General features: G+C 29.4%; 1 long non-coding RNA gene across 3 annotated transcripts; it reads left to right on the top strand.

Moving 5' to 3' along the window:
- Nucleotides 1-5,341: 5,341 nt before the first annotated feature.
- On the top strand, nt 5,342-8,960 carry LOC124428844. Of its 3 annotated transcripts, none has more exons than XR_006943300.1 (7): nt 5,342-5,706; nt 5,871-6,051; nt 6,552-6,718; nt 7,208-7,365; nt 7,453-7,623; nt 7,723-7,969; nt 8,061-8,960. It is a non-coding gene; the product is annotated as an uncharacterized LOC124428844 (long non-coding RNA). The 3 variants fall into 3 exon arrangements; XR_006943299.1 differs by having other exon boundaries at nt 7,453-7,648; XR_006943298.1 differs by having other exon boundaries at nt 7,453-7,969.
- The last annotated feature ends 2,472 nt before the right edge of the window (nt 8,961-11,432 follow it).

Raw genomic sequence — 11,432 nt, 5'->3', positions numbered from 1 at the left:
GGTAGACTATAAAACTATCAAAAATTTTCTGATCTTTAAATCTTCTGATGTGAGTTTTATGAAAAGTTTAGCTTATTTAAAATTCGCATTAAAGTTTATTACCTACTTGTTAATTGCAATCTAAAAGTGAATTTTGAGTAACTTTCATTTTTTTGACTATTATTTCAATAACCGATAGTATTAAAAATCATTTGTCAGCTGACAAGTGATTTTAACAGAATGTATTTGTGTTATTACTATGTTGTTGCTGTTTAATATCCTTTTTCATGGTAACGTTTCGCTTTCAATCATCATTTCGTCACAGTGGTGATCGAATATTAGAGTACTATTTGTACTATCTTTCTCTGTGAATTTTTTTCTTTCTCTTATTATTATTGTTTCCTTCTATCTTAACAAATCTCACGTAACATATATATATATATATATATATATATATATATATATATATATATATATATATATATATAATATATAAAAATATATACACATATATATACACACACATAGAATAAGCGAGATAGCGAGATAAGTTTTCCTTTGAGAGAGAACGAGAGTGGGACTTAGAAGGAGAAGTTGAGATAAGAACGGTAAAAAAGGTACAAACAGTATACGAAGTGTGAGTTGAGAATGATAGAAAGAGAAAGAGTGAGTATGAGAGAGATTATTATGACGCCTCTACTCACCTGAAAACAATTGCATCCTACACCTTATGCTGCTGTTCCAGGTTGCTCTACCATCCACTACCGGCACAAACCTCGTCTCCTTGGTGATTTTTAGGAACCACTGTGTATCAGAATGGGTGCCAATAGCACACCGGAGTTCTGTTTGATATGTAGGCATAGAAAAATAATGCAGTTGAATGAAAAAAATACCATTCATTAATACGTTCGTGCGTTCATTACAAAATCATTTACAGTTAGTAACCACAACCGCCGAGTGAACAGGGCTGGAACAGCCCAATCTTCTGCCGGTAAGCAGGCTGACTGGTTTAGCCACGACCGACATTCACAACGAATCACCACGGTGATACCAGCCGTGCCCATAGGGAACCACGTAAAGGCCTACTCACTGTATCACGATATCTAACACACGTTCTGTAGGATAGGATGGATTGTTCTGATAAAGGGTAATGTAGCAAGTATTGAGGTGATGTGAAAAGAAAAGAAAAAAAATGGAAGAAAAAAATAGGGAGATGCATATAACCCTGTTCGATCCTATCCTGTACGACCCTAACCTGAGAAGGTTACAGACATCCACCTTCATCACCAATACTCCGACAATTCCAGCTGAACAGAATTTATAAACTAATTACTCTTAATGAGGAGGGTTTCCTTGCTGATTATTTAGAGAAAGTTCTGCGCGCAATCTATTCAAATAAACATGTTCCTCAAAGTTGATTGAAATTGCAAAACGTAAATAAAATTAAATAAACGTAAAAATGCAATCGGCTTCACGATTCTTCTTTTACTTTATTGAAAGAAGAATCGACTCATCCATGGTTGCACGGACAACTGCACAATAAGATCTGATATAAAGCGAAAGCAATGTTACTATTATCATTATTATAATAAAGAATACTCCTTGAAAGTATATGTATATTAAGTAAATTAAAAAACGTTACTTAAATTTTTATTAATAAAAACTAATGATTAAGTATTGGAGGGATTTTAAATTCGTTCGATTTCTGCTACATCAAGTTCTAGGATAGCTCCAAAACATTTGTTCGCGAAATAAGTCAAAATTGAAGAGCTATGATCCATAGGAAGTCCAAAACAATGTAGTTCGATATATAAGTAATTTGAAAATAAAGTTGCACATCGTCATTGTAGACTGATAAGGCACAATCGTAATAGTGATCAGTAAAAAGACAAACAAATTTTTATTAAATCTATATTAATAAAAAAATTGTGAAATTATTAAGTATGAAATTAAAAAATTTACTTACTAATATGCTCTTATAGAAGAAAACGTATTTAATTTTCGTTCATAATCATTGATGCACTAACTCTAATACGCGAATAATGTGACAATATAAAAAGAAAAATACTTTTAAACCTTATAGAAACAAATCATAACTCTATGATTAATTGCTTTGCTCGCAGTTGATTTAACTGCATATGATACTAAATCTTAAATCGCGAAACGTGGACGAAATTAAAGTAACGAAGGATTTTTCTAATTCATGATTACTATATTATTTATATGATACAACACTCGATTCATTATTACCCGCATGATTGCATTGATTATCTGAAAAAAGAAAGAAAAACAAAGTTATTAGTATGATCTGTGAAATGAAAGTTTTTTTGAATTATGAAGGAAATGTTTAAAAAAGAAATTCACTTATTGTAGGCTTTGTTGATCCTTTGCACAACGAGCATCCTGTCTCAAAACTATGACAAATGATTCTTCTTTTATTGAACTTAAAAAAGGAAACGAAATTTTTAGTATCATTGTTATATAATAAAAAAATTATTAAAATTATTAAAGAAAAGTTTAAAAAGAAATTTTCTTACCGGAGTATTTTTTGTTGATCGTTTGTACGATGAGCTTTTTGCACCAGGATCATGAAGAATATGTACTAGCATAACTACATCGCTTATTTATATTGAATCTAGTTTTATTTAATCAGATTATTTTAAGATATAAAAATAAATCAAACGTATTACGAAGAAACACTGCATTTACTTCATATATATATGAAGTTTATTATATATACAAGTATAAATATAAGTATATATGAATATTGAATATAAATACAAAATTATTGATTAGGAGATAGTGTAAAAGAATCAATGTCAGAGAAAAATACCAATGTTATGAAAATAAAGCTAGAAAATAGAATACGCAAAAGTACGTGCCAACTTGCGAACGCGGTCCCGTCAAAATCACACTGTTATCGATTGATATATTGGAAGAGAGTGTACGTTAGAAAAAGTCTACTTATTATCTCTAATTATGCGAAGCGACGAAACACCGTGTAAACTTGTTATAACGTCCAAGATGGTGAAGGGACCACTATTAGGGAACTGAAATGACCCCAATAATTCGATTACATCACATTACTGTGGATAAAACACGAGTTATTGCAAATATTATTACTATATTTATTTAGTTAAAAACAATAAAAACATATAATAAAAATATGTGAAAGTATCAAATATAATTAATTCGAATTTTAAATATAAACAAAAATTTTCTTTCCTAATTAAATTTTAATATAAATATAGAAATATAAAATAGACCCACACATGAGTAGATCCGTGTGCAGAACATCCGTAAGCTTTCTATATTACGCGCGAAATAATGAATAATTAATAAATCCAATAATTGGAATGATTTATCTATTCACGTATTTCTCTATTTATGCACATCTCTAATACGTTTCTACATATATTTGGGGAAGAATAATACCTTGTCGAATTTTTATTTATAAATATTGAATAATAGGTCATTTACAATTATAGTAATGGGTATCATAATTTGGTAATAATTAGATAGGAATTGTTCGACTTTCGAAAAGGAGAAAACATATATACACAAACAACCACACACACATATACAAATACTTAAACGTAAAAGGCTCAAAACTAATACATTCGTCGTAACAACTTCGAGAATAGAAAATATTTATATGGAAAATAATTATACGCGGACGAATGAACATTTTCCATACATATTTTGTTTTCACATTTAGGAGCTTTATTTCTACAGGTATCAAATTGAATCGATTAATTTTTCATTTAGTTTGGACTGACAAGGTATACGTTTAGACAGTTTTTAAATTCCTGTATCATATTTTTAATGTTTCGATGTTTTAATATAATAAATCGAAAAAGTACAAACTTTGTGAGGTCTATTGCACAGATGACATAATACGCAAGAGCAACGATCCAATTAGTTTCTTTGCTGACGATGAATTAATCAGTTTGTATAACTTTGCGATATAGGCTAAAACCAAGTCTCGTCGTCTTGTTAATTGTAGGTAATTAGAATATTTTTTCAATTATACACTTACTTTATATATTAATCAATTGTTAAATAGACGACTTTCGCGCGTTAATGTTGACATGACATGGCATCGTTTCGTTTAACAAATATCTGCGAAAATAAAATCGGCGTCTCAGCGTTCCTTGGTGTTTCTATTTTGAATTATTTTGTCTTATATTTGCAGTGTCAGTACTTGTTTCACTTTTAACATTTTTATTATTTTTATAAAAAATTAATGGCAAATGGTCGTACACCAAATCGTGGCTTTTCGAAAGTAATGCCATTTTTTCATCGGATTAATGCTTCATTTTTATCTCGTTTTTAAACGTAACTAGCTTAGGGAATAAGGATGACGATATCTATATAATAGGTTTTGTAAAATTTCGGCGAAAGCTTTTGTTATTTACTGTAACTTTATTTCTGTCAATTCTTTTTCTATCAAATGTGTAGTGTCATGCGGAAGATACAATCCGTTTTCATTGGAGATGTTTTTCCTGATAATTTCTTAGCACATCTTTTTTAATAACGCGAAGTATGTTGCGTGACAACTAAATCGAATTATTGTATTTATAAGATAAATGCACTTGGCAGAGTCTAAATGTGAAGTAAAAAAATATCTAAGATAATTGATAGAACGAAGAAAACACGTACAATTTTTCGATTTTTCTTCCTGATCATATGTATCATTCAAATATATGTGTTCTTATACGATCCTCGTGATTGGCTAATTTTAAGCGCTGATGAAGAACGTTGAGTAGTTAGTAATTGGTGTCCTAGGAGTAGATTGGTTGGACAGTTGCGTACTTAGACATTGAGTTCGTTGATTGGACGGTTGGTGCGGGTAAATAGGATGATGTTGTTTGATCGATCTTGTGAAATAATAATTATGTCTGGAGTATTTAGTTGGAACGAATTTATTTCATTCATATAGGAAGATTTAGCTGTATTTAAAAATAAATATTTGAGAAATAAGGTTTTCGATATTGCGAGGTAAGATATAACTTCAGCTTTCATGTGACCGAGGGAAAATATTTTTCTGTTTTTTTCCGTTCCTAGTTCCTTTTTTAGGGATGCTTGCAGTTTCTTTCTAGTATTTTACCGGCCTTGTTAAGGTTGGACAAATATTCATTTTCATTTATAAGAGAAAATCTTGTTGAATTGTGCGAACGAAATTATAATATTCATTAGTACATTATCTTTTCATCATACTAGCTTTTTCTTAAGCAATCGAATGAACGCTTTTAATGATTTTTTGATCTTTTAAAATTATACAATATGTGAGATTTAATAGAAGTTTAATAAAAGATTAATAATTAAAAAAAAAAAGATATAAAGAAAAAAACTTGTCCAATTCAAAAGCACTGTTTTCTATATACGCCTATACTCTCCAAAACCATATATCAATGTTTTCGATAAATGCAAACCTGGTGAAATAGTGGCGCTGTTGTCAATAAAGGTCTAAGGTTAAGTTAGCTTAACATTATATTCAATGCTTATTTAAAAAATAAATTGATAGATGCGTTTGATCCCATAATTTTTTCAAGTGATATGTTTTCGTTGTGCATAACAAAAATGTTGAGTTAATACCAATTTACAGAAAATCATTTGCATAACCATACTATCTACATATATATCATAAAATGATACTTTACTCATAATGTGTTTGTTGCGAATTATTCGATATCAGCAACATACTATTTTTCTATTAACTGCAAGGTAATCGTTCTTTTTTAAATTATTATAAATAACTTTAGTAAAAAAATTGTATTTGACGTTACAATATATTTTGTTTTCTACCAGTCATTTTCTTTGTGTATTATTGCTAATATTGATCATCATTAAAGTTAAAAATATAAAAAACGTAGGTCGTTTTTTTTCAGGGAATCGTTACTAATTAATCCATCCAAAGGAAAGGGTAACGTCGTCGTTGAATTTAAAAGAAATTTCAACGCCACGTTTAGGTTATCTATTAAACAGAAATACAAGAAGCAAAAGATTCTATCAAACATTTACAAAGTTGGTTGAAGGACATTATGAACAGGTCCAGTTAATATATTGAAGGTAAATATGAAAGAAGCAATTAATTGCGAAGCAATTAAACGAAGTAATAAGGCAACAAAAAATAGTGATAGGCCTTAATTACAATGGAAATACTTTTTGGAATATTTATATTCACAGTCATTGATTTCTTTGATAGTAAGTATGAAAACATTGATAAGAAGTACTCATAGCTGTAGGTTGATTTACCCTTCAAGCTACTTGAGACGTAAAATTTGCTCGTATTAAAGTAAATCAATTTCACTTTAATGAAATTTTCTTCCTTTAACTGTTTATACAAATGATGTGGCAAAAAATACTCTTACTGTATCATAGGAACAAATATAGATATAAAATTTATATATCGACCGACAGATATTTACCTAAATTTATTATATAACATGAACTTAGATAATTGCTTGAGGGTACTGTTTTACAGGACTCATGCCATCGTTTCTATCACCTTTGCATAGATCCATCACTACATATTGTGTCACTGTATTTATCATATTTTTTATTTGTAGAGTACTCTGATCATAGCAAAGATAAATATTTGGAACCCAAAAAGACACTATAATACATAAATGTATTGACAAAAATAGTATGAAGTAAAGGAAATGTTTCTACAAGGAATATTTTGGGAATGCTTCTGTGACCATCATTTGTTTTGGCACGCATATATATTGCGCAAGTATGTACATACTATATATTTCTAATAGAGATAGAGGATAGTTTCTTCTTTATGCTCTTAAATCATAACCAAATTTAAATGTTGCAGCCATTTTTTACTTGCTTTATTGCTTATATTCACGCAATTTCTTATATTATAAAAAGAGTGGCAATGAAATCAAAATGTATTCAAATCTATCTTTGCGCAAGGTGGTACACTCTTCGAGAAACAGAAGTACTTTTTAAAGTAGATGAATATGCATTTGACGTATTAGCACTTGGTATAGGTTTTTTCTATCACGTACAAATTTATTTTGAAATGATATTTTGCTTTATACATTGTACTTTGTTGGTCATTTTATGTCCATTGGGCAATTGGCATCTGAAAATCTTATGGCATTTTTGATACCAACTCAAATAGTTCAAAGATTCTCTCTATAGTATTTAATTATTCTTACTCACAAAATTTTATATAAATTGTTTATAATCGTATGTGAATTTTATCTTATAGTACTTAAATATGCTACCATTGCCAATGATGGTGGGAGGAAAAACAATAATACATTAGGAAGACTCCTGGAAGGACTGAAGAAAGCATTATCTACAGTGAAGAACGTGAATTATTTAGAAAACAAATTAAAAAGGAAAATCCAAAACGATAAAGGAAAGGTAATTGTATAAGCTCACCACAAATAAGAGATAGATGTCAAAAAATAAAATAGATTAAGTAAACTATCTGGAAATATAACATTTTAGAGGAATAATCGAATCTTAACAGCAAAATCATGGAGAAAGAACAATGAGTTACAGGATCTTTCACAAGAGATTTTTCATCAGAGGGAGCTTCTCATTTTGTATTGCAGAAAAAATAGAAAATTTTAAATATTTAGAAGATCATCCTCAAATTATCGAAGATGAATTGCACAAGTAAAAATTAATATGCAAAATTTACGTGAGCCTAATGTAATTCTTTGATGCATAAGTATACTTTGAAAATGAGGTAGAAGAATATTGTGAATTTTACAGTCATTTTGACAAGAAGTTGAAAAGGAGCCGCCTGAAGAAAACAAAATGTGGAAATGGAATAATGGGTTCAGACCAAATAATCTGGATTTAGACCATCGAAGAAAAGAGCCTTCAACAATACGGAACAAGCAACAAGGATGTTACACAAACGCGAGCCTCTTGTGAAAATCAAATTTAGCAGCAACAAATGATACGACAGGTTGCAGATTGCAACAGAGTATTCTAAGATTTACACATCAACGAAGAAGTAAGATGTAACGTTTTATATCAAAAGTCGAGTTCGGAATTGCGACAAATAGAAACACTGAATAAATTAAGCACTAAATGAAACATTTCAGATAATCGAAAGGATGAAATTATTAAATATATGTACTCTAATATTCGATGACCACTGTGACGAAATGATGATTGAAAGCGAAACGTTACCATGAAAAAGGATATTAAACAGCAACAACATAGTAATAACACAAATACATTCTGTTAAAATCACTTGTCAGCTGACAAATGATTTTTAATACTATCGGTTATTGAAATAATAGTCAAAAAAATGAAAGTTACTCAAAATTCACTTTTAGATTGCAATTAACAAGTAGGTAATAAACTTTAATGCGAATTTTAAATAAGCTAAACTTTTCATAAAACTCACATCAGAAGATTTAAAGATCAGAAAATTTTTGATAGTTTTATAGTCTACCATCAAAAAATGTTTAGGATTGTTTTCTTTAGGGTCAATTGTATCAATTACATTAAATGGTGGACATATATTTATTTATATGAGCGATATTCAAAATTTTATAAAGCGCTCTTTTGATCATTCAAAAAAGAAATTCTTAAAGAAAGATAAAGTACGAATGAATGTTATAAATTCGCCCACGTACTTCGACAAGGTTCTTCTCTTATAAATGGGTTTCAATATATTATATATATTCAGTAAAACGTTAATTTATTTAATAAATTTAATATTTCTATAATGTCTGACATCGGGAACAATGTAATGTTCATATCCAGCGCACTCCCTGCAATTTTATCGGAATAATGCAAAAATATTACATCCGAAATTTTCGAATAGTTCTCAAAAATTTTTCTTCCCTCGATATTATATAACATCGGTACATTGGCCGAATGGATCTTTAAATTGTTTCAACTATTGTATAAGCGAACGTCGCAATTAGAATTAATACTTTACATTTGCTAATTTTGTTATAACGTGTGTCTATCAATAAAACATCTATCTGTTATATGTCATCATATATGATGAAACTTTAGACCTATTATTTGGTAAAGCTGATAAAATTAGCTTAAATTAATTGAAAATTCAATTGCTCATAGCATTATCTTTCTACATGAATAGAATTAACTATAGAAATAGAAGTAACAGTTATTCCTAGCAGTGTCACTATTACAATTTCAGAATTTATCCATTACCTTATTATGTTAATAATTATCCATTAATCTAGTGAGCTAAAAAATTTACAATATCATAGTAAGGGAAGTATGAATTACCGACAAGTATTCAATATAGGAATCTGTAATATCGACGTATGAGAAACGCAAGTGTAAACTAAATGCTGACGTCATATATATCAACGGAGCAATCAGAAAAATCCAGATGACGCAGTGGACGCGAACAGGACTGAAATGATGACCCTGATGTCAGCAAGTTCGATGTAGGAGGGACAGACTTTCGAACCTATTCGTTGTTGGCATGATTGAAAGATCGAAGAAATTGAAAAATTCTCCCATCGCTTAGAAAAATTCTGTGATGGTCCTCTAACACGTCTACTTTACAGTTACTACGACAGTCATGCGAATAATGAACTCCATGATATTTCTTCTTATAAAGAAACAAGTAAGGAAAAAAGAAAATACACGCAGAGCTCACTTTGATTTCAATTATGTTGATCCTTGCATAGTGAAAATAATGTGCCAGAATAACAAACTCTTAGAGTACAACAGAATAATGGCTCATTTGCTTTTACATGAAAACAAACACAAAAACAATAATATCATCATTATTATAAAAAATATTATGAAAATTATTTAAGATATATTTAAAAGAGCAAATTATCTATTACGTAAAATAACTTACTGACAGAAAATTGACTATTATAAGTAATTTGCTCATATGAGCTATTGTATTTATATTATTAAATACATTAAAAATTTTGAAAATCATTCCTGACAGTAGCACATTAAAAAGAATAGTATTCGAAAATATTAATCATAGATAATATATTATATTTTTCATTTAATCAAATTATTAAAAATTAAATAATAATTTTGTAATATGCCAAAGTATGCTGTCATCGAGACATCATTATATTTTCATTCCATAAAATTGATCATTACACGAAAATGAGTAGTAAATCTCATGTTAAATCAAAAAATGAGCGAGTGGTATTGCACATAAAGTTTATTTTTACATAATCGGTCGATTATTAATCCGTAAAACAATCAGACTTTAATGAACAATAACTTTCACAACAATTTACTTCTTACCTTTCACTGCTTCACATATCTCATGTGTCTTTCTTACACTCTCTCTATCTGTATTTACTTAATCGATATAATGATGATCAATTAAATCGTATTAAAGCATGATTAAATTAATTTTCGATAATTACTACATTAATATAAAATCGATAGTAAATAAAGCTTTTAGAAAATTTCCCAATTCTCTATAAGAAAAAAGAAAATAAATAAAAATAGAATAAAATGGAAAGAATCATAACTGATGCTAGTGAAAGCTGCTAAAAACTTTTAAGTGCGTTCACTTAATCAAAATATAATTTAATTTACTTATAAGACCGATTCGTCAAAGGCACGATCTACTTATAAGCCCGAAATTGATTTCTTTGTGTCGATTACCCCTTCGTATGGACATCGACACGATTATAAGCCTCAAACGATTCGATGTATCAACGAAAAACAACGATTACTTTTCCATTAAAACGATCTTGTGAAAAAAGTCTACGAGGCATAATCTTCTATGTCGCCAGCACGAGAAATGTACAACGCTGAAGAATAAGAAAACAATATAAATAAAATAAACATGATTTCCCATGTTAAGAGTTTAATATATAAGCGGATAAAGTTCAATTACTTTTTTCACGAGAGAACGAACATTCGTGTCGATTGGTCACGATCGACTAATAAACAAAAAAATCTTCAAACTGCTATAAAACATGTACATAGATTAATGATACAGAGATGAAAAAACGTGAGCATGTGTATTCACCAATTCTACCAACGAAACCATCGTGCATGCCATAGTAAAACTTGGATCCTCTCTATGCACGAAAACGAAATAGAGAAAATTCATTGAACACCAGATTAATATAGAAAATGATAGAGAAACATCGAAAGGAAATTATTAATTGCCAACCCAATACTTCAGTGTTTAAAAAGAAATATGATATTAATAATAATAATGACAATAATGCTAATACAATACTAATAGATAACTATATATGCAAGTGATAATACGTTGAGTGATTTCTAAGAATTTGGGAAGGAATAAAAGAAAAAATGAAAATTTCAATTATTTGTCCGTTCGCTCTTAGAGATAGAAGGCTATAATAATTTTTTTATTAATGATCGACAAAACATAATGTAGAAGAAAACGAACGGTGTGTCGTAATGACTAATTGACTCCGAATTCTGTTGATCGAGAAGGTGTCCTCTACTGGGCTGCACAACCCTACTGTTCG

The sequence above is a fragment of the Vespa crabro genome, chromosome 13 (assembly GCF_910589235.1).
Source record: "Vespa crabro chromosome 13, iyVesCrab1.2, whole genome shotgun sequence".
NCBI lineage: Eukaryota > Metazoa > Arthropoda > Insecta > Hymenoptera > Vespidae > Vespa > Vespa crabro.
Note: the sequence above shows the minus strand (reverse complement) of the source record. Positions and strands in the feature narration are given on the sequence as shown.